The 26,870-nt window shown below is 43.6% G+C and overlaps 1 long non-coding RNA gene across 1 annotated transcript in view; it reads right to left on the minus strand.

Annotated features, from left to right (window-relative positions):
• The window catches only part of LOC144807913 (uncharacterized), a 70,533-nt gene that overhangs the window by 12,297 nt on the left and 31,366 nt on the right, over positions 1-26,870 (minus strand). The window contains exon 2 of the long non-coding RNA XR_013606521.1: positions 20,541-20,580. This is a non-coding gene — a long non-coding RNA (uncharacterized LOC144807913). The remainder of the gene's footprint in view (positions 1-20,540; positions 20,581-26,870) is intronic.

The raw sequence follows: 26,870 nt of genomic DNA on the forward strand, positions 1-26,870 counted from the left end.
ACAGCTTAGTTCTAGTTACACAGTAAGCACAGAACTCAAATTTGGGCATAGCCTTGCCACTTAGGGCAGTACATTGAACACACAATAGGTGGAGGAGGAAAAACTTGCAATTAGTACTACATCTAGAGAAAAAGTCAAAAATTCTATTCCCACGCAAGGAGTCTCAGTTGGAACTTTATGTTGGTGAGAGCTGCATGGAGATGCACATGGTTTCTGGTGATGCAAAGAGCTGTACGCCGATGGACCTTCATGCTGGTGGGAGATGCTGGCGGGTGTTTCTGACGTGAAGAACCCAAAACTTCTAGATTTTCACCTGAAGTCCAGTTCTTGCAGTAGAGGCAAACAGTAGGGTCCAGGCAGGTCTATTTGGTGCTGGTCAGCTGGGCAGTTACAGAGGGCCCTGGAAGCTTGTTGTGTCCCTGTAGCTAAAACATTTGCTCAGCAACTGACTGTTAGAGTCACTTCTGGGATACTGGGTTCATGGCAGGCAAGTCCAGTCTTCTTCTGCAACAGTAAAGTAGGATTGTCATTTTTCTGAATCTTCTCAGGCCAGGAGTGTTGTGATGGGAGGTTCTGTGGGTGCCCGATGTATACCTAGTGCCATCTGTCTGTGGAGTTTACTGCCTTTGTCAAATTCTAACTGGTGCTGGTTACTTTTTCCCCTCGATCTGTCTCCATGTTTTTAGGGAAACAATGGGCAGGCAGGCCCAGAAATGGGCTGCATTTGCAGTGACAGGGAAGGCAGCTACGGAGTCAGGAAGAGGGTGGTTACAGTTTTCATGCTACCCTGCTCAGGAAGGCTGAGGGCAACCCCCAGGTCATCTTGGTCAGGAGAGGAACACTCTTCCCCACACCCAAGGCCATTCTGTCCCCTGTCTGAGAGAAACACATTTCACACAACAGGAAAGCCATTAATAGTCATGTGACCCTGGACACTCAGAAATGCATATTTGGTTTAACAAAGTAAACTGCCTGATGATACACACACACAGAACTTTAAGAACTTTACACTAGTCTCTTGTGATTCCAGATATCCTACAACTAGGGCAGGGAGGCAAGAATTCCAGAATTCTAGATATTTCTTTGAAGGGAATACTCCAGAAGTTTCTTCCACTTCAAAGCTGTCACTTGGTATACAAATAGGATCCTCAGACCCACTCTTCAGTTCTGGACCTGTGTAGGACTCTCAACAGAATCCCCTGCTTTCTGGGGCCTGCTGCTTACTTAAGAGGACTGCCCTGCTGACTGAAGCCTGCCATGTGCCCTCAGAGGACTGCACTTGGGTTTAACGCCTGCACTTCTGCTTAAACCCAGGACTTCCACAGTGAATCCCAGGGCTAGTTGACTGGCTTCCTGATCAGAGTCTCGGGCAGAGAATGCTCCAACCATGTTGAACCCACATCTGAGCTCAGCCTGAGTAACCCCTGACCCTCCAACCGCTGCCCATCCAATCCTGGACCCTTGGTGCTAAAGATGCCCAGATAGGTCAAAGTCATAACTTGGATATTTGCCAAAAATTACTCTGAAAACCAAGACCAGGATTTACCTGTTTGCCATTCTTCCCAAAGTACATCACCGGTTGGCCTAATTTCGCAGTAGCTTCTTCTCTGCAGCAGCACATCCAATTCAGCAGCTTCACCCTGGAAGGATATTCAGCCTCCTGGAGATCAATCTCGTCGTATATGGCCAGTGGCTTCGCCCCACTGAAGATTTTTGAATTCCAAAAAAGAAACTAAGCCCATATGTACTATTCACTGCAACTCTACTCCAGACACTGCTGGCTGCCATGCCCCGCTGAACTTGACCTTGTTATGTTATGTTAAAAATAATTTGTACAGCGAACGTACACTATGAGGTTTCTTGGTGACGGGATACAAATGGGCTAACACAATGCAAGTTGTGAAGGAAAATTACACTGACTGGTATGCTTGACGGAATAGCCAGGTTTTAAATGCCTGTCTTAACTTCAGGTAATCAGGAGACTTCCAAAAAGTGAGAGGGTTAGAGTTCCAAGTCATTGGTGCCTGCACAGAAAATGTAATGCTGCCCATTCTTTTCTTTTTATATTTAGTGATAGACAAGAGGTTCAGGGAATAAGATTGAAGTCTCCATTTTTGGATATATATCTTATGTATAGATATTTTAAAAGAGTTACCTACATCAGAACTTGCTTTGAAGGATATATAGCCTATTTTACAGCTGATACTTTGCTCCACATGGAACCAATTATGGTCTATCAAAAAAGGATTGATTTGGCAATTTCTAGGCTGTTTGTGAATGAGGTGTGCTGCTTGATTCTGAGCCATCTGAAGTCTGATGAGTAAATACTTTCCAATAGACTGAATACAGTGAGTTGGCATTTTCAAATAGGGAGATAACCAATGCCACAACAACTTGAATCAGAGCTTTGAGAGTGGCTTTTTTATCCTTCAAAGAATACAAAAGCACAATGCAATTACTGACCCTAACTAAGGTCTTAAAAAAGTTCATTATAGATAATGATATCCAGACTTTTAGTCTTTAGTTATTTTCTTAGGGAACAGACTGTCTCCCATTTCAGTTGTCCAAAAGGAATCACTCCACATGTCTAATTTTTTTACACAAGATGTAAATTTCATTTTTGTCCGCATGAATTTTACATAGTTTCTACTCATCCAATCACGGATGAAACACATCCTGTTTTGAGAATTCTTCTGGGAAGTCAAAGAGCCGTCCAACATGAAGAATAGTTGTAAGTCATCTGTAAAGTTGCTTAACCCCTTCGATGCTCATGACGGAACGGTTCCGTCATGAACGTCGGTTGAGCTGTGCTCATGACGGAACCGTTCCGTCATGAGCCCATAGGCTCATTAGAACGTTCAGCACAGCGCAGGAATCTGCGCCGCGCTGAAGGTGTTAATGGTTGGGTGAGAGGAAAGATATGGATGTTAAAGGGATGTGAGACAAGAGAGGAATGATGTGGTACTCCCCAATCCAATTGCACTTCTGGCTCCTTAAACATGGTTGGCCTGACTAAATGTGGTTCTTCAGGAAACACTTTCTCCAGTTTAGATCTGAGCTGAGAAAACTAGCCATCTCAACCCAGTCTACCATTATTTTGTGGCTGACTGTGTCAAAAGCCGCTGACAGATCTAAAAGAACCAATGCAGAGATAGAGCCATCATCAAATTCCTGCAGCGCTTCATCTACCACTGGCAGGATGACTGTTTCAGTGGAATCTGCACACCGAAGTCCAGCTGGACGCAGATTTTAGAAATTGTGACTCCTCAATACACTATGTTATAGGAGCTTCTAGTAATTTTGTTAGGAAAGCTAAAAGGGAAAAAAAGGTGAAAAAGGTGAGTTAGGACCATAAAGGAAGGGTACTCTTTCACCAACATCTGTCCTATTCTCTGCATATAACGGAGTTAGTGATGACCTTTGGCCTACTTTCATACTGAAACGAAAGTAGGGTGTTATTTTTCTATGACATCCCCTCATTTGTTTTGCATGAGGGTTCTCAGTATCACATTTTGGGGGGGGGGGGGAATTCTTTTTTATTGGATAATTAAGACAATACAATAACATTTGACAGTAACGTAGCACAGTGCATTTGTACAGTTGTGATCATGTTGTTACAGCAGACCAACACCCTTATTACATTACTTACTGCTGTCACTGCTTTGCGAATGCCTATATTCAAAATGTGCTCATTTCTGTGGGAAAGAATCATTAAACGGTGTACACAGCATCCCTCTGCTTTTGTTCCATGCCCCACAAATCTTGTTCCACTTTTGTGGGCATCCTCTCCCTTCGTATATCACCCTCTATGACTGCATGCACCAATCAATATCATTCTCCCAGTCACAATACTTTAGCCCAGTGATTCCCTTCCAGGATCTCGTTATATTGCGCTTTCCCACGACAAATCTAAGGGAAATCCAGGTCCTCTCTCTTGTTGTCAGGTAAGTTGCATCCCATATGTTGAGGAGGCACCATCAGGGCGATACCTCCATTGTCTTCCTGCATACTGCCCACATTTTCGATGTTATTGTCCCCCAGTACGTCTGCAGAATATGGCAATCCCACCGCTGGTGTAAATATGTTTGCAAATGACCACACCCCCTAGTCAAAGTGAGGAACTTAAAGCACCCATTTTAACCAGCACTACACTGGTATAATAAGCTCTGTGTAGGAGCTTGAGTTGAATTAATTTAAAACAGGACCGAGTTTCCACATCTCGGGGGATACCAGTGCCTCCTGCTATTCTTCATCAATCAGATCACCCACATCTTCCGCCCACTTGGCTCTAGTGTTCCCCAATGCGTCAGGTGTGTTGTTCAGTATCTTCTTGTAAGTTAGAGAAATTGCTTTCTCCTTCAGGTGTCATCGGGGAGTCTGTCCTCTAGGGGCAATGAGGCCGGAAGATCTGTACCATTGGGGATTATCTTATATAATGGTTTCGAACTTGAAGGTATCCTAAATTTTCCCTCACACTCAACTCATAGTCTCGTTGGAGGTCACTGAAGGGAACCACCTTCCCCCTTGCCCACACATCTCTAACCCTCGAGGGAAGGTATTTAAAGTAGAATAGTTCCTGTCCTCAGAGTTACAGTACTTTTCCCACCTCACACCAGATATCCTTTCTCGTTTTTATTTTTTCAATAAAGGAAGAGTTTAATGCATTACAAAAATCCTGGGAGGAAGAGAAGGGATTTGAAAGCCTGTCAGGTTTAGATAATTCAGGCATGATTTAAAAAAAATACTTTTACTTATTTGCAGATTGTATCATTTTATGTGTGAAGAAAGATGTCTTTGGGGCAAATTTACAAGTGTTCCATAACTTTAGAAACGTAGGGATGTACCATATTTATAATAATACGGGTCATCCCAGCTTTTCTCCTAGTGCTGGTGATAAATTAAGCACCTAGTGCAAACACAGGCACTCTTGCACCATAGTGCAAGGGTGTCTGTTTTGAGGGAATTATTGTTTATGGGCAGGAAGGTGTCCCTTCCTGTACATAAAAGATCATTCAAGGCAATTCACTATATCTATGTGTGCTTGACAATGCAGCACACATAGAAACAGCAAAAACATAGAGACATGAAACACTTCTCTTCATTTCACCATGTTAAAACCAGGTTTTCCCTGGTTTTAATTTCGGCAATGCCTCCTATTTACGCCACTCTTGTATATAGGTCCAGCATTAAAATCAGTGGGTATTGCAGTGAAATCCCCACGCATCACCCATTGCCCACCCCTTTCACGCTAAGCGTAGTGTGAAAGGGTGCCTTATTTGCCAGGCAGCATTAAGCCACAATAAGTGGCTTAACCCTGCCTTGCAAATAAGGCGAAGCCCCTATCACCAAATGAATGTCGTTAAAAGTGATGTCTCTGTGGTGATGGAGGCTAGTACATATGCCCCTTTGATTGCAATAATAAGGCTTTGTAGTCCTTCCAATACTTTTTGAACATTATCCATTTTCTGGTGCATACTCTACACATTACTTCCGCTCTGCTTGTCATTATTCTGGCTTTCTCTGTGAAACACCTGGAAGAATTGAGATGTGTATATTCTTCAGATATACGATTGGGGCTTAGGGGTTTTCTGCCTTAAGTAGACAGGAGGCCATTTCCTTTTCTACAGAATGAACTTCATGACTCAAAACCGGCATGGAAGCTAAAAATGAGCTGCATTTTTTCCCATTTTCACACAGGACCAAATGAATGAATGTTTCAGCAGACAAGGGGGCTTATTTACCAGCCCCTTGTGCCACCTGTATACCACTTTATCCAATGTTTACTATATTGACACTGTGGCCCATCAAGAGAAAATCTGATAAAGAAATGATCTGACCAGATACAAGAAGAAACAATTAAATCAGTCAAACGTAGATTGATTGACCAGACTGGTTTTAATGTGTGGCCCTTTTTATGAATAGTAAATAACTCAAGTTGTTCCATTTTTAGGCTATTTAAGTAATCTAGTATGTCGTTAGTCTTTTGGCAGTAAATCTCATTATTGGCCTAGTAATTGAAATCACCTTAAACAAGTATTTATGAAAAATCTATTACAACAGGAGAGTCAACTCATCAAATTCCTGTGGAAAAGAGGGTATACAGTCTTTATATGGCAAATAAGTAAGAATGCAAATTAGAGATTGGTGCAAAAACTCAATTTTTATGATTAAAATGTTCTTGCCTGAAATACTATGGCAAAAAAGTTTGGAAAATTGATATTTTCTTTTTATTTTATATTTTCTTTTCAGATATTTGTCCCTCGAAATTTTTTATAAGTCCGAAGGTAATTTTTCACATTAAACTTTAAATTTCCATAACTCCAGTTCTTCTGAATGGATTTTTTTCATTTTGATGTCAAAACAGTGATTGACGTTTACTTCCCATTTCTAAATTCATGTATGATTGTTCTTGTGATTTTACTTCATTACTGTTTGAGTGCTGCATGCTTTATACATTGCTTCTAACTTAAGCTTGATTGCATTTGTGCCAAGCCACTATAGGTTTGAACACAATTTATTTTGTTACTTTGATGGTTCACCCTGACAAGGATTGCACCCGTTCCTTGTGAAGGGTTAGCTCCCTCCTCAGCCAACAACACAATTTTTCACATCCAGCAGATTGGCTTTACACAAATAGGATTTGGTATAGTTCTAAGAGAACCACATTTTATGTTTCCAGTGGCACGCTGCATGCTCATATATTAGTTTTCTCACGAGTTAGTCAACTAGGTACAGAGAGCAATGGCAGAAATGCACCTTTTGGGTGTAGGGTCTTGACCAAGACCAATGGTGTAGTGCTGAACCTGTGGCAGTGTTTTCTACTGGTAGTGAATTCCCGTTTTGACACAACAATCTGTGATCCTCCTTGATGGGTAAATTTAAGTAGGCATCCTAAAGAGTGACAGTCTGTTAATGTTTTGAACAACTACCACCACCTGAGCCAAAGTCAGCATCTTTAACTTCTGTATCAATGGAAATGGGTCAGTGATAGATGTTTAAAATGGGGTGAGGTCTGCATTTCCATTTCCTTGCAATGTTATTGCTGCCCTAATCTGGGAATGCTCATAAAAGCAGAAACTGTCTCATTCCTTCTGAGGTTCTTGGGATGTAGATTCTGGAAGCAGAGTCATAGATGTGTGAAGGTTTACCGGTTGTAGAGCAAATTCATTAAGCAGCAATAAGAGGCCCCATGTACATCTTGCTACTTGAGTTCAGTGATGGTAATGGAATGCCAACCCTTCCCCAATTAGATTGGTCTCATAAGATGGTGCGGTTGATGGTAGATCATCAACCAGAACATCTTTGGCACTTGTTGAAGGGTGCTTCACAAAAGGGAGCTGAGCAGCTTGGTGCATCCATGTGCAGATCATTGAGACTTCCGGAGTGACAATTGATGAGATGGTCCTGAGGAGGGTGACTCATCCACTGGCAAGAATTTCTGATGTGGGCCCTCAAAAGATAGTGTTGAGGGAGCTAGGTGTGGCTTCAGTACTGAAAAGCGTTAGTGAATTTATGAAGTGGCACCATGAGATAGTGCTAAGGAGGGTGGTTCATCCACAGGCACGTTTTTGGTGCTTCTGACTATGTAGTGAGATTGGGTTGCTTCTTCAATCAAAAGCACCTTTTCTATGGCTGCCTATTTCCAGAAGAAAAAGAGGTGGTTCCAGTCAGGGTCTTTGAGTCAAAGACCGACTTCTACAAGGACGTGAAGTCCTTTGTTGGCCTTCTCCGGCAGGAAGAGACAGCTAGCTCCTGATTCAACTTCTCCTGTTCATAGATTCAAATGAATCTATATGGCTGCCATGGAATCAAGAAACACTGAATATATCAGAATATAAGGTAAGGCGGTTGGAAGTGCACAGGTTGTCAATCCGAGTGCACACCAATTCTTCTTTGGTTTGAAGAAGCTACTCACCTGAAGTAAACATGACACAGGGACAGGATGACTACCCTCAGAAAGACATCCCTTCACTCTGCTAGATCAATTAGACTTTTCCATTATCTTGCCAAACATTCCCAAGAGCTGGGATAGGGTGACACCTGGGAAACACAATGACACTCCAACCCAGAAGATGGTGAAAGTGCAGGAACAATGCTAACATGAATGAAACCAGCAGCACACAATATTCATATCTGAGTTTGTGGTATCCATAGGTAACGCACCAGCCATGCAGGAAGCATACTCACACCCGTTTGCAAAGAAGGACAATAAATGTAGCACGGAATATATGCTTCATCATCCAAGCATTGCATTAGAAGCACTTCTTTGACAGTGTTAAATTTCAAGGTTTTTTTCAATAATCCACCAGCCTCATTCAGCCAAGTGAAAGAAAACAACACAAGAGTATTTGCCTAGTAATTTGTGAAATAGTAGAAAGCAAGATGCCCTTCCACAGACAGATGCATCTGACAGCTTCTCTGATGAAATGGATGTATGCCTGTGCAATGGCGAAACTTGTGTCATGAATAACAGTTATAAACAAGCACTTACAACAACCAGTTACTGACATGGATTAGGATGTTGTTTCTCCATGTGTTGACCTTAGTGACTATGTTAGCTCATCCATAGGTTCATAAAAAGTGAATACATCCAGAGGATGTTTTAGGGCTAAAATTAGACACCACTACCGGCTTTCTATGCTTTAATGTATACAGTGACCTAGAGTGGCCTCTAAGTAACCTCAACCAAAAGTGTCTGATCAAAAAACATCATAGGCCAAATCAGAGAAAGGAGCATAGGAGCTGCTGGTTTGATGAATGATCAACAATATAGTTTGTGCCATATGGCACGGTATCATGTGCTCCTGTCATTACTTTGAGGAGAAGAAACTGAAACAGGGTCCATTGTATTTGTGACATTGTTAAAATATTTAGCTGCCTTTGGTAGAAATCTTAGTGTTATTTCTAGTATACTATCAATGAAGCTACTTCATAGAACAATAACACAAAACAACAATTATATAACAAAACAAGGTAGCAACACATCAAACAAACAAGCAAATACTGCACTTGGAGCAGCCCCCACACCCGCCGACCATGCACGCAACCCAGGGGTCATCCTCGAGTCCACCCTCTCCATGACGAAGCAGGTCAACATCATCTCCTCCTCCTGCTTCAACACCGTCCGCATGCTTCGCAAGATCTTCAAGTGGATCCCCTCCGAAGCAAGAAGGACGGTCAACCAGGTCCTCATCAGCAATAGACTGGACTACGGAAACGCACTCTAAGCAGGAGCCCTGGCCAAACTCCTGAAACGACTCCAACGCATCTAAAACGCATCAGCACGACTGATCCTCGATATCCCTTGCTGCACCCACATCACAACCCACTTGAGAGACCTGCACTGGCTCCCCGTCAACAAGAGGATAACCTTCAAACTCCTCACCCACGCACACAAGGCACTCCACAACACCGGATCAGCGTACCTCAACAGCCGACTCAGCCTCTACACCCCCACTCGCCAGCTCCGCTCTGCAGACCCCGCCCAAACGACCATCCCCCGCAACCGAAGAGCAACAGCCAGAAGCATATCTTTCTCCCACCTCGCCGCCAAGGCATGGAACACCCTCCCCATCCGCATGCGGCAGACCGAAGACTTTCTAACCTTCAGGAGACTCCTCGAGACCTAGCTCTTTGAACAGTAGCAGCCCCCCCCCAGCGCCTTGAAACCCTCACAGGTATGTAGTGCCCTTTATAAATACCATGATTGATTGATTAATTGATTGATTGATTGATTGAAATACAAGAGAGCAACCCAATAACAAAACAGCACCAGCTCAACCCAACAACATACAACTTAAATAAAGGAAATGTACAACTCAACTGAAAAAATACAGAAGTTCAGTGGTGGTGTGTTTTACTGCTGTCTTGCTGTTATTTTGTTAATTGGTGTGATGTTGTGGTTTGTTGGCATTTTCTTGTGTTGTATTACAGTTGTGTTATTGTAATGCAGTTTTGTTTTACCTCCATAGCTATGCTGGAGTTTTCACTGACGGGCTTCCTGTTTTTGGTGCTTCCTTCAACTGTTCATGGGGTGGGTTCTGGGTGCTTAAGTTTCTGACCCTTGCAGAGTTCCTGGGTGGAGCTTTCACTACGGAAGGTGACATGCCTTATTCATGTACAACACTGAAGCTTGCATATCCTATTTTCGGCTACAACCTGCTCATTGCTATACTGAGGAAACACTTGTTTAGCCTGCCGGCCAAGCTGTTGCACGCTGCCTGACACAGCTTTTGCTTTCTGGTCATTGTTTTCTTTCCCTGTGGAAGTCTGACTGTATAGCCTTTTGACGCTTACGGGCACAGCTGTCATTTAATGATGATGGTGTATATATATTCTTCAAGTGAATTCTGCCCAAGCTATTTCACACTGATGGGCACAGCCTTCGTTTTGCTGTAATTATTTGTCTGTGGAGTTCTGCTTGTCCAGGTTTTCTCGCTGATGAGCACAGCTGTTATTTTGTGGAGTAAATACTTTATCTTCAAGTTGTGTCTGCCTTCCAAGCCTCTTCACGTGGATTGGCACAACGTACTTTTTGCTCCTGTACGTGTTCAGTTAATTTTACACTACAGATTCCTTTTTTCCAGTCTACCAAGCGTTCACGCTGATAAGCACAGCCTGAATTTCGATACAATCCAAGTGATTTATAAAGTCAACCTCTTCCCGTCTTTCAGGTTGTGTAACCAGTTTCTTTGTTCTTGGCACTCAAGTGAATGTATTAACAGTATTAGCATATCTTCCAATTTTGGAATTTCTATCCTTCCTTTCACTTCTGGACATCCATCGTAATAGCCACAGCCAATATGTTGCAACCACCTTCATTCCTAAATGATGTGGGAGAGCCCAATCTGCCATGGAAACAGTAGTGAAGCCTGTTAGAATCACATCTCATCAGCAGAACGTACATACTCAACATTGCGTCATGCGCAGACGACGCCCAACTCATCCCCTCCCTATCCAACGAACCCAACACCGCCAGACACAACTTTCAAGAAGGTATGAAAGCTGTTGCCAAATAGATGAAAAGCAGCTGCCTACAACTCAACACCAACAAAACAGAAGTACTCATCATGGGCCCAAACCCCAATGCTTGGACCGACACCTGGTGCCACTCCCGTCTTTGGAAGCCAACCCACCCCCACGGACCACGCACGCAACCTTAGAATTATCCTGGAATCCAAGCTCAAAATGGACCACCAGATCAACTCTGTTGCATCTTCCTGCTACCACCGTCTACGTAAGACCTTCAAATGGATCCCGCTCGAGCACAGAAACACCATAACTCACGCTCTCGTCACCAGCAGACTGGACTACAGCAACGCACTCGACGCCAGAATAAACAGAAACCTCACCTGCAAGCTACAAAACATCCAGAACGCCGCCACAAGACTGGTCGTCAACAAGCAAAAACCCTCCCATATCTCTCAGCACCTGCGCACACTCCACTGGCTCTCCATCGAGGCTAGAATCACCTTAAAGATTCTCACCCACACACATAAGGCCCTCCATGACATTGGACCAATATACCTAACAGCAGACTCAAATTCCACGGACCCCAAAGGACCCTATGATCAGCCCAGCTCTCCTATGTGGGAAACAACCTTTACAACGCAACTTTTACAATGCACTACCATTACAACAAAACTTTTACAATGCAACATCCATTACATCGCATGCCATTACAGCACGACCATTACAACGCACGACACTAGAACGCATACCACTACAACGCATGTTGTTACAACGCATACCATTACAACGCATAACATTACAACGCATAGTACCCTTACACTATCCAACAATTGCCCTACTGTTACACCCCCTGGAGTTAGAATAGTAATTTTTACCCCTATACTATCCAACACTTACCCTACTGTTGCACCCCCCTGGAGTTAGAATAGTAATTTTTACCCATTCACTATCCAACACTTACCCTACTGTTGCACCCCCCTGGAGTTAGAATAGTAATTTTTACCCTTACACTATTCAATACTTACCATACATGCAATGTAATGTTATGCGTTGTAATGGTAAGCGTTGTAAAGGTATTATGGGTTGTAATGGAATGCGTTGTAAAGGTAGTTTTTAAAAATTCGTTGTAATGGCATGCGTTGTGATGGAATGAGTTGTAATGGATGTTGCGTTGTAAAAAATGTGTTGTAAAGGTATGCATTGTAAAAGTATGCTTTGTAAGGTCGTACATCCTCCTATGCTGTGGTCCCCAGCACCAGAAAGACCCGATCAGGAGGCCGCTCCTTCTCCTTCCTCATGGCCAGAGCCTGGAACGCCCTACCGCTCCACCTCAGACAGACAGCATCACTCCCCATCTTTACAAGAAACCTCAAAACCTGGCTCTTCGACAGACCCGCTCCTTGATGTACTGGAACCTGCACCCTCCCCACCCCCCAAGGTTCTTGAGACCCCTACAGGTAAGTAGTCACACTTAACAAACACCTGATTGATTGATTGATTGAAAAGTTCTCACCATTATGTAAATTGCACACCTTACTACACATCCTGGGGGTTGAGAATTGAAAACCTTATGGCAACATTTCATTATCTTCTCAAAGTGGTAAAGAAGGTAGTGATGGATATGAGAATTTTTTCGCGGTGGCATTAAACAAATTGGGTAAACACTTTGTTGAGAGAATAAACATGGTGTTAGAAATTCACAAATTAATTTCAAGAGTGTAAGGAAAGGGAGAGAAAGTAAAATCATACATCGCTGCATTGAAGAGTTTGGCTAACACGTGTGTAGTCAAAGAGTTAATTTATTTATTTATTTATTTATTTTTTACATTTCTAGAGCACTCTGTTACCCGGAGGTGTCCTGGTCTAACCGATTAAAGCTGGTGTGTGTGGGTAGGTGTTTAATGGGTGAAGAGCCAGGTCTTCAGTGCCTTTCTAAAGGATAAAAGATCAGGCAATTGCCTAATGTGGAGGGGAAGCTTGTTCCAGGCTACTGCCGCTCCTAAGGAAAAGCTCCTGCCTCCCCATCTTGCTCTCTTGACTCTAGGGACTGATACCAATGCCTGCTGACCTGATCTGAGAGATCTTCCCGGGTTGTACCAGAAAAATAGTTCCTTCATGCATCTGGGGCCCAGATCATGAAGTGCTTTGAAGACCACACAGAGTGACTTAAAGGTAATTCGTTTCTGCACTGGCAACCAGTGTAGTTTTGCCAGGTCCTGTGCCACAGATGCGAATTTAGGTGTATCTGTTATCAGGCGAGCGGCAGCATTCTGTAATGTCTGTAGTTTATTTAATATGCCGACTTGGGCGTTCAGCATAAGGCTGTTACAGTAGTCTAGCCGAGATAGAACTAGACCGGTGACCACTGTTTTTCTATGCTCTTTTTCAAAAATGGTAGCACTTTCCTAATTGTTTTAAGAACAAAATGGGTGGATGATACCAGGGCATTAATCTGAGGTTTAAAAGATAATGAGTCATCCACCAGAATGCCGAGATTTTTCACCTTAGTCACTGGGGCGGGCAGGGTTCCCATTTCTTCAGGCCACCATCTCGGGGACCAGAAGTTATCTTTGGAGCCAAAGAGTAGCACCTCTGTCTTCGAAGAATTTAATTTAAGACAGTTTTGAGCCATCCAAGCACCCACTTCTCGCATGCAGCCTTTGAACCTATCCGCCGTGCTGTCTAAGTCCCCCGGCATCAGAGACACCACTATCTGCGTGTCGTCCGCATAAGCTGTGAGGTTGAAGCCAAAGGTTTGAATTATCGGGGCTAGAGTGGAAACATAGACATTAAAAAGGGTAGGACTCAAGGAGGAGCCCTGGGGCACTCCACAGGGAAGCGTAAAGGGGCATGATTCAAAGTCCCCCAGTGCCACCACCTTAGTCCTGTTGGAGAGGAAGGCCTGTAAGATCTTCAGCGCCTTACCTTGAACTCCGCAGGCCCTCAACCGGTCCACCAACAACTTGTGTTGGACCGTGTCGAAGGCCGCGGAAAGATCCAGCAGGATCAGGGCAGCTCTACCTCCTCCGTCCAACACTCTTCTAAGGTCTTCCACTGATTTGATTAGGGCGGATTCCATGCTATGTTCTGCACGGAAACCATGTTGACAAGAGTCTAGATGTTCTCCTCTTCTCAGGAAGGTGCTTAGCTGGGTGTTTAAAAAGCCTTCAATAATTTTAGCTGGAAGGGGCAATCTTGCAATAGGCCGATAATTGTTTAGGTTGGCTATGTCCAAATTGGATTTCTTAAGGAGGGGTAAAATGGAAGCTCGTTTCCATTTTGCAGGGAATTCCCCTCTATCCAGCATGAGATTGAGGAGGGGGGGGTGAGTCCGGCTGCAATAGTGCCTGGCGCTAATTTAGCAATGGAGGCCGGGCAGGGATCATGAGGGGAGCCAGATTTTATCTTCTGGAGTCGGCTCATGACCTCTTCCTCACTGATTTGGGAGAAAAATTGTAATTTTCCTAGGCTGTTATCTGATTCCACTAGGTTAGTGGGGATTCCATCAGAGCTTTTATTTGACTATCTAAGGGAGAGAAGATTTTTTCAACTTTTTCACGAAAAAAGGTAGCTAGCCTCTCACAAAGAAGAAGACTGGGGGGTACCTCTATGGTTTTGGGGACTGCCAGAGAAGATACCGTTCGAAAAAGCTCATTTGGAGAATTGCTGGCTTCTTTAACCTTCTTCGTAAAAAAATCTCGCTTAGCTTGCTGGATCTTCTCTTTCTACGGTCTTTACTCAGTGTTCAGAATTTTTTTATCTGACTCACTAAAGGTTGTCCGCCAGATTTTTTCCTTTTTTTTGCACACAATTTTAAGGTCCCTGATCTCTTTCGAGAACCAGGGGGCAGAAGGAATCGATCGTGTGGGGAGAAAGGTTTTAGGGGGAGCAAGTTGTAAACATGCATCCTCAAGCCATCTCGTGTAGGCCCTGGTTGCTTGTTCCGTATTTCCTGAGAGTGGCTCCAAAGTTGACTTTAGTACACAATCCAGCTCTTCATGTTTTATGTCATTCCATTTCCTAATCTGTCGTGGGGTGGGTCTAATTCTAGCTGATCCCCCCAGTGGGGCTAAGGCCAAATTAAAATAGACTGTTGTGTGGTCAGACCAGGGTATGGGCTGGATTGATAGTACATTGAGGCTCGGGTGATTTGAAAAAATACCATCCAGGGTATGCCCTGCCTTGTGGATGGGACTGCTGACCAGTTGCCTCAGATCCAGCCCCTGGAGCAGGTCCGTGAGATCGGAAGTGTCCGGGTCCGAACCGCATTAAAGGTGAAAGTTAAAATCGCCTAATAATGTGAACGTTTGGGCAGTGGCGGCAGTTTCTATTATTTTACCCAGAGCTAGAAAAAAAGGTGCTTTTGACCCAGGAGGTCTATAAACTAAGCAACCTCTAAAAGTTTGGTGGCTAGAAAGGGTGAAATTGAAGAGAAGAGTCTCATCTGGACCTCCGGGCCCTTGTTGAAAGGACCCTCTAAATGAGCGGTGGTAAATAAAAGCTAAACCACCACCTTTCTTTTTCTCTCTATTTTGAGTGTAGCAGACATAGTTCGGTGGGGTAGCATTGACTATGTCAGGGCCAGAAGCGGCATTGGTCCAGGACTCTGTGATGAAAGCTATCATCACTCCGGCGTCCTGAATCAATTCCGCTATTTCAGTACTATGTTTGACCAGGGATCTAGCATTGAGTAAAAAACACTTCACCGAAGCTTGACTTTTCCTGGGTGGCTTTTCCTTGTTGTCCCTACGGGGCGCGACCGTATCCCAGCTTAGTCTTGGCAAAGTCTGTGAGCAACTAGGGCATATGCTACGGGCCTTTCCTATGTTGGGCCCAATTTCCAGAGTAGCGCAGCCTACTAAGTTTGATCTGCACCTCCAAGCTCTAAGAGCTTCGCTGGTATAGTTAAGCCTCGGGGACGGGTTGGTGTCGACCGGAGCAGAGGTCCCGGCCCTGGGCGCGGGACCGGCGCGGACGGGCGCAGACGGGCTTGCCTTTGGCGAGCCTTCGGCGCGCCTACGGTACGCCCGCTGCACCCGTCCGCTGCGCTCCCTGTATCGATGTACCATTTTATGCACGTGGGGGCGGGAGGGGCAGAGCACTAGTCTGCTCTCCCAGCTCCTCAAGCAAGATGGCGGGACCCACGGAGGCTTTCGCTCCGGTTCGAGCCCCCTGGGAGTAATCTGTGCAAATACGCTATTTTAAAACAGTCAACAATGAGGAGTTTAAAATGCAGATAAAAACTCACAACAATATGTTAAAAATCGCTATTGGTCCTGGCTTCCGCCTAAAGACCGTACCTTCACAGACACACACTATTAAATCAGTGAGGGTGCGATTAACATCCGGGTTTTTATGCACGTGGGGGCGGGAGGGGCAGAGCACTAGTCTGCTCTCCCAGCTCCTCAAGCAAGATGGCGGGACCCACGGAGGCTTTGGCTCCGGTTCGAGCCCCCTGGGAGTAATCTGTGCAAATACGCTATTTTAAAACAGTCAACAATGAGGAGTTTAAAATGCAGATAAAAACTCACAACAATATGTTAAAAATCGCTACTGGTCCCGGCTTCCGCCTCAAGACCGTACCTTCACACACACACACACTATTAAATCGATTAATGGATTCTCTCTCTTTTTTGTCCAGGCGGTTCCTCCTAGAATTGGCTTTCAAGAATTCTGTGAGCGTTCTATCACCGCCACACGAAGTGCAAGTGACAAACCACCCACAGTCAAGTTTCCCATTGATTGAGGGAATTAGCAGGTGATAGAAGATTGTTAATGGATTCTTTCATAAGAAATCAATTAGTACGATGACCTAACAATTCCAAGATTCAAGAAAGACTTTCGGTGGTAAACGCAGATCACAAGGAAGCTGTTGACATCGGCTAACTGTATGAAGTAAACAAAAGAGGGCGGGGACAACCAAGTTGAAATAAATGCCATAAATACACATATGGCATGGAATGATCCTAGTAGTACATTTTCCAACCAAGGTTTGCAGGGCAACAAACTCAAGTGTTTTAGAAGTGGAAGTCCCAACGACTTAGCAAACATCTTGTTCAGGCTGATTTAGTGGACAAGAACATTTTTGCCAGGTTATTCCCTGACTTGTACAGCAGTCTACAAACACCAAAGATCAAACCAGGTGGCTACAATGGTCACCCTATACCCCTGTTTGGAATGACAGCTATGGACATTGGATTTTAGTGGTAGGAACACTGTAGGCAAAGTGAACGTCACGAAGAAGGGATCCAGCTTACTAGGTTGCAAACACCAAAAAGTGTTTGGAATCAAATTGGATCCCAACAGTCTCGGTCAAGCGCTTTTAGTTGATCCGTCAGTGGGCAGAAATGATGTCTGTAATGATTATCCAGATGTTTTCACCGATGAACTAGGGCTAATAAAAATCTATCAACATAAACTCTAGGCCAAGGCAAAGCCCAATATGCACAAGGTATGGCCCATTCCTCACATGATGCATGTCCCTTTGAAAAAGGAACTAGACAGATTGTTAGCCTTGGGGGTGATTGAGCCAAATGAGAGCTTGCAGTGAATGGCCCCTGTTGTCCTTGAATCTAAGGCTTCTAAAAAGGACATACGCCTCTGCATAGACTTAAGAGATCTCATGGACAACATATGGGTGGACTGACATCATTTACCACGCATCCACAAGATCCTGACTTTAATTAAGGGAGCTAGTTGTTTCAGTGTTCTTGACTTTTCGTCTGCTTAACACCAAGTAGGACTGCACCCCGAATCTCACCACCTCACTTCCTTTGTCACTCCCCTAGGAGCATTTTGGTACTTACGCATGCCATTTGGGTTAGCATCCACAGTCGCTGCTTTCCAAAGGTTAATGTAAGAAATTTTAAGAGATATACCAGGAAAACTGTGTTTTCAAGACAGCATTCATGTCCATGGCAAGAATGTAGAAAAACACAAAGTAGTGCTGAGCAGTGTTGGCCAGCTTACAAAAGGCAGACCTGGACGTAAAAAGGGATAAACGTTACATTGGAGTAGGATCTGTCGAATACTTTGGACACATCATTTCACAGGATGGCATAAAACCAAAGTTAGCCTTAGTAAAAGCCAGTCAGGATCCTGCACCCCTTACTAGTGCTGAGAATCTTAAGTCCTTTTTAGGTCTGTCAGAATATTACTCCAAATTCTTAAAGAACTATGCTAGCATAGGGTCATCAAAGGCCAGACTTCCTTTTGAATGGAGCAACTAATGTCATGATGCTTTTACCTCTGTGGGGGCAGGAATCGTCACTGCCCCTTCACTTGGTAGATTTGATCCCACAAAACCCACCGTGGTGAGCACTGCTGCCAGCAACAAGGGTTTGGGCGCAAGCATGACACAGTGGGTAGAGGGTAATGAACAGATTGTCGCTTTTGCCTCCAGAGCACTAAAAGATGAGAATAACTATGGTGGATGAAAAGGAGGCCCTTGCCTGCTACTGGGCTAAGAGACACTTTAGATTTGTTTATGGGGGATACCTTTCAGCCTAAGAACCGACAACAAGCCTTTGGTTTATGCCTTCACTACCAAGGTATCTGACAGGACAACTCCCAAGATAGCTTGGTGGATTCTAGAACTAGAAGGATACAATTTCAAGGTGAAATATTTGCCAGGTGAACAAAACGTGGTTCCAGAGTTTTTGTCCCATTCACCCATGGATGTAGGTGAATACTCATGAAGCGAAGATGACAGAGATAGTGTTCTTAAGATGTGTAGTTTAAGCAGAAAGAATAGGAAAAATGTGTTGTGTCTGATCAAGAAATTGTCTCATTGAGAAATAACATAAGGAGTGGGTGGCCTGTCAAAGATGAATTGCCTGCATACTTGTGCGATACTGGGTTTTGAGATTAGAATTTAGCATTCAAGGCACACCGGTTAGTAGAGGTGAGAAAATTGTTCCCCCTGTGAATTTAAGGGAAAGCATAGTAGAACTGGTTCAAGAGGGACACTTTGGGCGTAGTCTCGCTAAAAACAAAATATGGAGAGCAGATTAAGTGATAAAACCCACCAGGTTAGGAAACCTCCTCTCTCTCCAACAGTCCTTGGGTGAAGTTAGCATTATACATTTTAGGTCCCATTGAAGTTCGTCAAATTTTCATTAGTCTGTATCAATTCATTGAGAAGCAACATTTTGAACTAGTTAGTCTGTATATACATTTCAAATATTCTTCATATGTATTGCGACGATCAGGGACACATATTTTCCCACGTTATAATAAAAACAAAGGCAAAAACAAGGATATAATGTCATTATTTACAAAACAAGCCATCTCCACTCATCATCAATCCTTCAATCTCACATGCAATCATACCCTCACATTCACTATCTTTTCATCCAGACCATCACCCGGGCATGTTGCACATACATGTTGACGTGAACCACAGCAGAGATGTATTTTGAATTATCGACCACTGTGATGTTGTGGGCTGGGATCTATTTTCCAATGATCAACATAAGTTTTGATGTGGACAACAAATGCCCTTCATCACCTTCTTCAGGATCACACAACACTTGATTCACATAAAGGGGTTGGTATGAGGGGATAAATTAAGAAATTATCCGGAACACCCCTAATTTTCAAAGGAGCTCATGTTATTGCATATGTGACAGTGTAGAGGCAAGTCTCATTCCTCGTGAAGTAGTCCTCAGTTATTTCTCTGTGCCTAGATTACATTAGCGCATGGGAATCTAGAGACCAAGGAATACGATGAAAGTCACAAAATACTGGTGTCACTAGCTTTGAATAGTGGAAAGCATTATCCTGTTATAATATTCATATTTAGGAGATCCTCAATGCGATGTTGCTTCTTAATTAATTTATACAGACTGAATGGAAATTTGCTGAACATTATAGTGATGTAAAAACAAAAAAATTGAATCCATAAATAATAGTATCTTAATATTTGTTTGAAAGTGGAACAAAACCAACAAGCTTGTATCAGCTTTTTTGAAGCAATGCAGGTCCAGTGGGTGCTTTTTTTCTCTTTTTCGTGGTCAGAATGGTAAAAAATGTCATCCAACTGGAAAATGGTCAGACATGGGTCATGGACAGGGTGATTTCACTTACGCCCACTCAAGGGTGAAGTTATCCAGCTGCCCCCGCCAATGCTAGCATGGACGTACACCCTATGGTTCCCAGGCGATCTCTGAGATCCCGGTTTTCTCCTGTGTGGCAGAATGACTACTGCACAGAGTAATGTGTTTTGGCCTTTTTCCCCAGCTTTTCTGTGGTTGATCTCATTCTATGGAACATTGTTTTACCATGTGATCTGTTTTTCCGCTTTTGTATCCTCAGTTGTTACCATTTCCCTTCCCTGGTTGTGCTCCTCCTGTTTCTCCCTTGAGAGGGGTGTGTGTTGCAATCTCCATTTGGTACATTCCTCACTTTGCCCCTCCCCACCCTTTTCCGTACCTATTGAATGTGCCATGACTGTTTGTGATGAAGATTCCACAGCTGACTCCAGCTGACTGGAACCTGTGGTGGTGAAGAGAAGCTTTAAATAATCTTCCTGCACAGCTACTGCACCCTCATCTTTTTGTAACACTCACCTTACCATCTCCCACTGGAAATAACTGTTATGTCCTCATTCTGAAAGAGACAACATTACAGATGTAGACCAATACCTTATCAAGGGGAGAGTAAGCATAGAAATACAACAAAAGATGCCACTGACAATGCAGTTACATTTGCAGTTGAATAGAACAGTGGTGCCAAAAAAGGAGATAGTGTGTAACTCCCTTAACGTTAGCACTGTGCCATGAAAAGTGGAGAGGATGGCGTTCATTTTTCAGTACAGGTCATCTTAGCATCACTTGCAATGGTCATCGTTCCTAATAACAATAGTGAATTTCAAAACAAATGGTGGATAAGAGTAGAATCTCCATTACCAATCCATTCCTCTTCCATGTCACAGCCTTTACATCATGAGGGTGAGTCATCCCCATCAATTAGGCAACTGTGCTGGCGCTTTAAAGTTACCAACCTTTCTAAGTCCCTCCTATTGCCATGCAGATGAGTGGAGCTGGTTTGAAATAGGACCCCAGTGGCGTGCAAAGCATGGAGACAGTTTTCCTAAAACTCCAGAGAATTTGCTGGGCTTTGTGCACAGTGACCAAATCACATATTGATTGTGTTTGTATGGTGTTTCTGCTGGAGTTACCATAGTAGGATCCTGGTCCAGAAATTGGGGTAACAGTTTATAGTGTTAGGAATAAAGAATGACATCTTCAGATATGCCTGGAACTAGCCTTGAAAAGTGACAGCGCCTGAATCTGCCTGATTGGCCAGGGAGTGTCTGAGTGTTCTGATGTGTTCCAGAGAAGAAACCTTTTCAGAAGTGTATTTTACAGATGAGTTCCCAGCATTCTACTAGTGCCGGACCTCAGCACGGCACCCCTAGCATAGGGGACTGTAGCAATAAGATCAGAACTGGGTGCAACCAAGCTTTGCCAATTGCCTCTTGTAGTACTGAAGGACCTCAGCCCTGCACCCCAAGCATAGGGGGCTACAGCAAGATCTCATCTGGGTATGCAAAAGCTTTGCCAAGTGTCTTTTGGAAGAAAGGATGAATACCACTTGTCACCACTTGTTATGGATACCAATCTCAGTGGGTGAGACAGGGTAAGGGGGGGCATTGCTCCATTGTTCAGGATCTGGACATCCAAGTTTTGTCCGTCAACTAGGTCCCAGCCATATGCATGCCTGCCAGGCACTCAATGTATGGAAGACATTTGTTTTGCTGCGTCTACATGGTGTGCAGGAGAAACAGTCCCTCATACAGTTTACATTTGTCTGCTACACCCTCATTGCTTAATGTCATCAAATAAATTAAGGATTATCTGGCAAGCAACATCAATATAACCTCATTTAACAACAACATACAGCTCATACTCTCAATCTCTGAATGGACCGCCAGCATAAGAAACACTTTCCCCACTTTCATTATGGAAGTCACCTACTGGATAAAGTCCAACAGTCTCAAGCTCAACACCGACAAGACAGAAGCAGTGACCTTCGTCAAGAACACATCACAATGGTACTCTGCCTTGTGGATGGCTGGCCTTCAGTCCTCACCCCCCACCCATACCAGGGATCACAGGATCGGCATGCATCAAGTTAATGCCATCGCAGCATCATGCCTACACACCCTGAAGATGCTGAGGAAAATTGTTAAATTGCTCCCTAACAACACCCCAAAAAAAATCACACTCTCCCTCGTCACAAGCAAGCTGAACTACAGGAACACCCTCTGTGCCCGAATAAGTTAGGCAGTTCACCAAATGATGTTAAATGACCCAGAACTCTGTAGCCAGACTCATCCTTATCCTCTGAAAAGATAACACACATCACAACACACCTCAGGGAGCTCTGCTGACTCCCAAAATATCAAAAATACAGAGTTCATACTTCTCACTCACATCTTCAAGTCACTACACAACCTAGCTCCCACCAACCTGAACAGTTGCATCTCCTTTCACTATCTCCCTAAACACATCTGCTTTGCTAGACTCCTACTTGCACATATTCTGTGCATACACCGAAACAGACCTAGAGGTTCAGCCTGTTCCTAAATCACTCCTAAAGTATGATAAACCTCCCACTTCACATTAGAGACTGTTTTTCCCTTCCCGAGTTCCATAAGAAGCTGAAAATCTGGCCTTTCCATTGGTGGGTCTAGGCACACCGACCTGCTCAGCTCCATGATAGCCTTTCAGGTGATAATGCGCTCTACAAATTTGCATAACATAAGATTACTGAATGGCAATTCGGGCAGAAGGTAAAGGTTCCTCCAACTCAACTACTTTACTAACAAGAAGTGACAGAGGGCCTCACATGTTCGGGTGAGGCCTTAAATGTGTTCTCACCCAATGTGTGTGGTGCCTTATTTGTGATCAGGCTATCCAGATAATCATGGTTCTATGTGTATTTTTGGATCAGGTTTCCATGTAATTAATGCAACAAATTCAAGTCCCTTTCTTATCCACTAGTATGTAAATAAAGACCAGTGTCACAAAAAACCATACTGCATGTTGTGTAAGGATTGGGTATCCCCAAGGGAGTATAACCATGTATGTAGGGTGATTAACTGTAGGAAAGTCAGACAGAAAAAAATAAGAAAGTGCCCCCAAAAAATTGCAAACCTTAAAAATTGAAAGGGTGTGGACAGAGAAAAAGAGTAGTTTCAGAAGAGGCGTTGTGACAAGGTGGGAGACTTTCAGGGAGCAGCTCACACAGGACCACTAATGACGGTACTGTGGTTGAGTGTAAACAAATTAAAGGTGAGATAATTAACCCCTTGCATGCTGATGACGGCCCCCAGCCGTCATGAACTACGACGCTCGTGTGCTGATGACGGCTGGGGGCCGTCATGAACCCGCCCACTAGCGATTTTGCCGCACAGGCGCAGAATCGCGGCCGCATGCAAGGGGTTAAATGTCTGCGTTGAGACAGATTGCATAACACCCATTCTGCATCTACAATTTAAACAGATATGGAGAGTGTGCAAAAAGGAAGGGTGTATGTATTACGCATGTGCGCAGAAATACTTTACAAAAATAAACCCCTTTCCTGGGTGTCTCAGAAAGGATCACTGAACAAAGTGGGGAGAACTGCAACGTATCAGAAACTGAAATATTGGGAGCGCTTGCAAAGCTGGAAGCAGGGGAGACTGTCAAAATCTTCTGCCTCCCACTAAAGTGAACATCCAGGATGTGCTCTTTCAGGATATCTAAATATAGCAACCCCTCGAAAACATGTGTAAAAATTAGAGAAATTGAAGATGTGGCAAGAGCCGTGCCATCATACATGTGTGCAGTCACTGTGGGATGCACTTGTTAAACTGTATCTAGGATAGTGTTGGATCTGGCCCTCTCTCCAGGGTCACCTCCAAACATTTAGCCTTTACCCTCCAAATTGTTTTGCAGAGTTTGTTTTTGTTGGCCTTAGAACCCTTTGTACTTTACCACTGCTATCCTGTGCTAAAGTACTTGTGCTCATTTCCCTAAATGACGATTGATTGGCTTATACCTGATTGCCATATTTAGTGTACTTGTAAGTTCCTTGAAGAGTTGTGGACCATAATACAGTGACCCCGTTGCCAAGTCTTAAATTCCCCCTATATTACAAAGGGGTCACCCCTGAGGAAGGCCCTAGGGAGCCTATAAATTAGGGTACATTAAAAGTGAAAGGTTGGCCAAGCACTTTTTTGCTTGATATGACCTGGTGGTGAAAAACGCCTACAATTCTTTTCCACTACTGTGAGGACTAATTGTCCTATAGAATAGCATTGGGCTGCCTTATTATCTAATACGTGCTAACTTTTGATTGGGACCTGGTGGCCAGCACAAGTTTGGTATCCATACAATTGTAATAAAAATCCTCTTTAAAGGAAAGATTGGATTTTAATTATAATTATGAAAAAGTGACCTTTAAAAAAGTTGGCCTTTTTTGTTTCCTTAGCCTTTTAGTGCCTACAGCCTATCTGGGTTATTTAACCAAGACAAGGGAACCCAAGGCGCAATATGCTAAGGACCATGGGCAGGTACTTTATTTCAAAGACAAGGGTCCTTAGACAAAGAAACATTTAAGGAAAATGAACATAGACCAAATGGAACTATATTTTAGGGGGAATGTCCAGCCGGACAATTTATTACCCTAATACAAAATAGTGATAAAACAATGAAACACTGCGTGTGATAGAAGCAGGACACCATCCGATGTCTGACTAACACACTGAGAGAACATAAGCAAGAGGGAAGTAGTAGGCAATAGCAGGTCATCTGATTATTGTGAATCATATAACAGACAATCTATAACATACACATATGCATGAAAAGTATATATCAACTATGCATTTAGTGCATTGGGGTCGATGACGTTTCGAACCACAAACAATTTCGGTTCATCCTCAGGACAGAGGGTAATTGCCTTAAGAGTACACATTTACAATAGTCTCACTTTTGTAGAGATCAATATGCCATACCATGAAGGAAAGATAAAAGGGAAACATAAAAAGAATGAAAACATGTCAGTATATCATTGTTACAGCTGTGTATACAATGCATGACTCATACCATGCCAAAGTGTCGACGGCAGCGGAGTGTAATGCATGCTGAATACAAACAGTGTACATAACGGTAGGAGCAAGGCTCGTGGCGCAACGTCCCATGGTGAAAAATGGTAACTCCGACTGGTTCAGGAGAGGGTGGAACAATAATGCGTGATTGTGTAAAGAATAAATTGTCGCAGGAGTGGAGGACTATGGCAATGCATTCCAGTGCTCGTGGGGGTGAGAGGGAGGCGCACGGGTCAGGGTCTGTGGTGACAAGGATGGGCAGCTTACGGATTGAGTAAGACTGGAAAGGGGTTCAACCCAAAAAAACAATATTCGATAGTATTCTGTGGGAGAATGAATAGGGTCAGTGAGGCCGATCAGATAAACACCAAAGTAATGGCCGTGACACTAATGGAAGGTGCCCACGATATCAGGGTCTGTAGAGACAGAAAGCCTTCCTTATTAACCGACTGTATCAGGTTCTGTATCTCTATGATCGGATTCCTAGGAAGTTTGACACACTATGCCTAGACTCAGGCTTCCTCAGTAAAAAATAATATATTTTCCTTAATGCCAGATCTCCACGTACCCCGGTCATTTACACGCTACCGAAGGTGCATAAGAACGCTGAACATCCCCCAGGCAGGCCCATCGTGTCTGGTTGCGGTTCAGCTCTAGAACCTTTGGGTCTCTTTGTGGACCATTTCATTAAAGATTTTGTGCCTGCTACCCAATGTTACATACGTGACAGTTTGCAAACTACACAAGTTCTATTACCCCCAGGCGACAATCTCCCCTTCATTGAACAATTAATGGAAATCATCTAGGCAATGTGGATTCAGTCCAGTCCCACATCTACCTTGGGGACTTTAACCTTCACTGGTCAAACACTAATGACCAAGCAGTTTCATGCCTCAATTCCTTCTTGAATGATCACAAATTGATTCAACATTGTGACCAGCCTACCCACATTAAAGGGGAAACTCTAGACCTCATCATCTCCAAAGGACATACCATCTAATTGGACTCCATCATACCATGTGATTGGTCGGACCATGACATCATTTCCTTCCATATCAACTCGAAGGTTTATCAGAGTAAGGCACAAACAACTAAACCAAAGATTTGGAAAAGGGTCCTCAGAGATATCAATACAGTTGACCTAGCAACCTGCTGTAATCGTGCCCTCTCTCCCCAATTGGACATACATGAAGTCCATGCACTCACAGACTTTTACAACTCTTATATTTCCAGCATCATGGATTCTATGGCTCCACTCCAATAAAAAATGTTTTAATTTATTTTATTTATTTTATTTCGAAAGTTTTATATAGCGCGGACAAGATCTTTGCAGATATCAGAGCGCTTTACACAGAAAGGGTACATGAGGGAACATAATCAAAACAATTAAGTCAGGGGAGCATACAATACAAATAAATGAGGGCACAGCCAGCATGTAAATCAGTGAATCACTAATACAAATAATGCATATGTGCAACGGGGGTCAGACAAATAATACAGATCAGTGCCTTTTCTTAAGGTGACCTACTTAACAGTTCAGGTGTTTTTTGCCATGAGGATAGCTTTTACTTCTTTCTTAAACAGTGTAGTGGAAGAGATGAGCCTAGTTTCGGGGGGGAGTGAGTTCCAGATTCTGGGTGCCATTCCTGAGAAGGAGCGTTTATATGTTTTTTCCTTCCGGAATCTACGAGGTTTCAGCAGAAGATTGTTTGTGCCTCTAGTTTTTCTAGCGCCGCCAGAAATTGTCAACTTCTGCGTGAGGTAGCCAGGAGAGTTCAGGTGTATCGCCTTGTGTGCCATGCAG

This window comes from Lissotriton helveticus, chromosome 1_2 (assembly GCF_964261635.1).
Source record: "Lissotriton helveticus chromosome 1_2, aLisHel1.1, whole genome shotgun sequence".
In the NCBI taxonomy this organism is placed as follows: Eukaryota; Metazoa; Chordata; class Amphibia; order Caudata; family Salamandridae; genus Lissotriton; species Lissotriton helveticus.